At 52.0% G+C, this 4,578-nt stretch overlaps 1 pseudogene; it reads left to right on the top strand.

Moving 5' to 3' along the window:
- Window positions 1-2,620: 2,620 nt before the first annotated feature.
- LOC100355799 (small nuclear ribonucleoprotein-associated protein B pseudogene) lies at window positions 2,621-3,473 on the top strand (annotated as a pseudogene).
- The last annotated feature ends 1,105 nt before the right edge of the window (window positions 3,474-4,578 follow it).

Raw genomic sequence — 4,578 nt, 5'->3', positions numbered from 1 at the left:
TACACTTCTGATCCAACTCCTTGCTAATGTGCCTGGGAAAGCAGTGGAAAGTGGCCTACATACTTGGCCCCTACCACCCACGTGGGAGACCCAAATGGGGTTCCTGGCTCCTGACTTCAGCCTGGCCTGGCCCTGGATGTCGTGACCATTTGGGAAGTGAATCTGAGATGGAAGCACTCTTTCTCTCTCTCTCTCTCTCTCTCTCTCTCTCTCTCTCCCCCTCTCTCTTTCTGCCTGTCATTCTGCCTTTCAAATAATAATTTAAAAAAATCTAAAAATGAATTCTTGGGGCCAGCGCTGTGGCATGATAGGCTAAGCCTCTGTATGTGGCACCAGCATCCCATATAGGTGCCAGTTTGTGTCCTGGCTGTTCTACTTCTTTTTATTTATTTATTTATTTTTTTTTGACAAAAAAAAAAAAAAAAACAAAAACAAAAACCTGGTGTGCCAGTGCCGCAAGGCAGAGGATTAGCCTAGTGAGCTGCAGCGCCGGCCTGGCTGTTCCACTTCTGATCCTGCTATGGCCTGGAAAAGCAGCAGAAGATGGCCCAAGTGCTTGGGCCCCTGTAACCATGTGGGAGCCTGGCTCCTGCTCCTGGCTTTGGATCAGCCCAGCTCTGGCCATTGTGGCCATTTGAGGAGTAAAGTGAACCAGTGGATGGAAAACCTTTCTCTCTGTCTCCTTATCTCTGTCTGTAACTCTACCTCTCAAATAAATAAATATTTTTTAAAAAGGAATTCTTATGCCTTGATGATAATTGCCTTTAAAACAGATTGATGGACGCCGGTGCCACGGCTCACTAGGCTAATCCTCTGCCTTGCGGCGCCGGCACACCGGGTTCTAGTCCTGGTCGGGGCGCCGGATTCTGTCCCGGTTGCCCCTCTTCCAGGCCAGCTCTCTGCTGTGGCCAGGGAGTGCAGTGGAGGATGGCCCAAGTGCTTGGGCCCTGCACCCCATGGGAGACCAGGATAAGTACCTGGCTCCTGCCATTGGATCAGCACGGTGCGCGGGCCGCAGCATGCCGGCGGTGGTGGCCATTGGAGGGTGAACCAACGGCAAAGGAAGACCTTTCTCTCTGTCTCTCTCTCTCTCACTGTCCACTCTGCCTGTCAAAAAAAAAAAAAAAAAAAAAAAAAAAAAAAAAAAAACAGATTGATGGAATAGCACTGTGGCATAGTGGGTTAAGCCACCATCTGTAGTGCCAACATCTAATATAGGCTCCAGTTCAAGTCTCCACTGCTCTGCTTCCAATCCAGCTCACTGCTAATGTGTCTGGTAAATCAGTGATGGCCCAAGTGGTTGGGCCCCTGCACCCACGTGGGAGACCTGGAGGAAGCTCCGGACTCCTGGCTTTGGCCTGGCTCAGCCTTGGACGTTGCAGCCATTTGGGGAGTGACCCAGTAGATGGGAGATCTCTCTCTCTCTCTCTCCCTCTCTCTGTAATTCTGACTTTCACATAAATAAATCTTTGAAAAAAAAATTTATTTGAAATGCAGAGTGACAGAGAGAGACAGGGAGAGAGGGAGGGCGTGACATCTTTTCTCTGCTGATTCCTCTCCAAATGGCTATGACTCCCATGTGAATGGCAGGGGCCCAAGAACTCAGGCCATCTCCCACTACCTTCCCAGGCACATTAGCAGTGAGCTGGATCAGAAGTGGAGCAGCCAGAACTTGAACCAACACTTAATCCACTTGTGCTACAATGCCTATTCCAAAATTCTGCTCTTCAGCCAGGTGTCTGAACCTCAGAACAGGGCTTGCAAGGCAGGCCAAGGGGAAATGTGCCTGGTAGGGTCTTGCATCCTCTCCTCTCAGGTTCTTTGTTTCTGAGACAGACACAGGCAGCTCTCACCTGCTGGGTGACTCCCCAGATGCCCACAACAGCTGAGGCTAGAACAGCCTCAAAGCCAGGAGCCAGGAACTCAGTCCAGGTCTCCCATGTGGGTGGCAGGAGCCCAAGTACTTGAGCTTTCCCCACTGCTTCCCAGGGGCTGCAGTAGCATGAGCTGGAGTCGGGAGCCTGACTGGAGAATCCGACAGGTCGTCAGATGCGGGAGGTGGGTGCCTTAACCCCAGGTCAGACGTGCACCTGTCACCCCGGGTCCTCTGAGGAAACATCTGACATTTTGTTTTCCTTCAGAGGATTTAGCAAAGTGACCTCCAAGACTTGAAATCAGTCTGAATTATTTTTCCCTTCTGGGTTGGCTGCACATTTGCTCTATGTTTTCAGATCCCAATGTTATCTTGGTTTTCTCTTGCTTTTTTTTTTTTTTTTTAAGATTTATTTATTTATTCCCTCTTTTGGGAGCCCCCCTCCATGCCGCTCTGGCTGGAGGTTTTTGACTCTAATAAATCTTTAAATCTCAAAAAAAAGATATTTATTTTATTTGAAAGGCAGTTACAGAGAGAAAGGGGGAGAGAAAGAGATAAATTAACAGAGAAATCTGAACGGCGGGAGTCGGGCCGCTGGCTGGCGTCTAGGCCTTGGTGGAAGGGAATACGGCGGGGATCTGAGCCATCAGAACCGCCAACATGACGGTGGGCAAGAGCAGCAAGATGCTGCAGCACATCGACTACAGGATGAGGTGCAGCCTGCAGGACGGCCGCTTCTTCATCGGCACCTTTAAGGCTTTTGACAAGCAAATGAATTTGATCCTCTGTGACTGACGAGTTCAGGAAGATCAAGCCGAAGAACTCCAAACAGGCAGAAAGGGAAGAGAAGCGAGTCCTCGGCCTGGTGCTGCTGCGCGGGGAGAACCTGGTCTCCATGACGGTAGAGGGTCCTCCTCCCAAAGATACTGGCATTGCCCGCGTACCACTTGCTGGAGCTGTTGGGGGCCCAGGGATTGGCAGGGCCGCTGGCAGAGGAATCCCAGCGGGTGTTCCCATGCCTCAGGCTCCTGCAGGTCTTGCTGGCCCGGTCCGTGGGGTTGGTGGGCCATCCCAACAGGTGATGACCCCTCAAGGAAGAGGCACTGTTGCAGCCGCTGCAGCAGCTGCCACAGCTAGTATTGCAGGGGCCCCCACCCAGTACCCACCTGGCCATGCGGGTCCTCCCCCACCCATGGGCCGAGGTGCACCTCCTCCAGGCATGATGGGCCCACCTCCTGGTATGAGGCCTCCTATGGGTCCCCCAATGGGAATTCCCCCTGGACGAGGAACTCCAATGGGCATGCCCCCTCCAGGGATGCGGCCCCCTCCCCCTGGGATGTGAGGCCTCCTTTGACCCTTGCCACAGAGTTATGGAAGTAGATCCACAGAGGCGTGGGCCCGATCCCCCAGGGCCACACTACCACAGACCTGTTCGTTTGTTATGCTGTTGTTCGTGGAGTCTCACCAGATTGTCTGGTTTCCCTTACAGGGCCCCCTCCCCCAGGAATGCGCCCACCAAGGCCCTAGACTCATCTTGGCCCTCCTCAGCTCCCTGCCTGTGTCCTGTAAGGCTGTACATAGTCCTTTTATTTCCTTGTGGCCTAGGAAACTGGTTTATAATAAACTCTTAAAAGAATATCATAAAAACAAACAAACAAACAAAAAAAAAAAAAACAGAGAAATCTTCCATCTGCTGGTTCACTCTCCAAATGCCCACACCATCCAGGGCTGGGCCAGACCCACGCCAGGAGACTGGAACTCCATGCAGGTCTCCTAAATTTGTGGCAGGGACCCAGGTCCTTGACCCATCACATCTGCTTCCCACGGTCTGCCTCAGAAGGAAGCTGGAATCAGGAACACAGCTGGGCTCCAACCCAGGCATACTGGGTGCAGGCGCACCAAGTGGAGTCTTACTCACTGCACCAAACACCTCATCCTCACAGCCACTTTTTGTAGGGCTAATTTAAAATGAAGCAGCCATGGGGCTGGCATCCCATATGTGCACCGGTTCTAGTCCTGGCAGCTCCTCTTTCAATCCAGCTCTCTGCTGTGCCCTGAGAAAGCAGTGGAAGATGGCCCAAGTACTTGGACCCCTGCACACACATGGGAAGACCTAGAGGAAGCTCCTGGTTCCTGGCTTCAGATTGGTGCAGCTCCAGCCGTTGTGGCCATTTGGGGAGTGAACCAATGGAAGGAAGACCTTTCTCTCTGTCTCTTTCTCTGTAACTCTGCTTCTCAAATCAATAAATAAAATCTTAAAAAAAAAAAAAAAAAAAAACACTAAGCAGCCAGCTACTGCAGGAGTGGGATACTTCACAGTGTCAGCCCTTAAAGCCGCATTTGCAGGTGGAAAGCTGAAAGCAAAAGAACCCTTTCACATTTTCTTTGCAGGTCCTCCCTCCACTTTGCAGCCAAAGCTTCCTCTGGCTCGCTGTCCCCCCCCCCCCCCCGCCCTTGGCCTGTCCTGGATCCCTTTTGGCTCTGCGCCCTTACCTCCTCAGGAAGTTAGGAGGGCAGATGAAGCAGACGGTGACTTTCACTGGCAGTCACTCAGTGAGTCCTTCATCAGGACCCACTCCTAGCAATTCTGTCCCTCGTCCCTGTCCGTTCCTGGCCATCGTTCACAACATGTGTCTTCCCCTCTGACTCCTCCCAGCACACCAATGCCACATCTCACTTCAGTGAATGGCCTTGATTTTACGCCC

This window comes from Oryctolagus cuniculus, chromosome 9 (assembly GCF_051225735.1).
Source record: "Oryctolagus cuniculus isolate XC-2025 breed Fujian yellow rabbit chromosome 9, ASM5122573v1, whole genome shotgun sequence".
Classification (NCBI taxonomy): domain Eukaryota; kingdom Metazoa; phylum Chordata; class Mammalia; order Lagomorpha; family Leporidae; genus Oryctolagus; species Oryctolagus cuniculus.
Note: the sequence above shows the minus strand (reverse complement) of the source record. Positions and strands in the feature narration are given on the sequence as shown.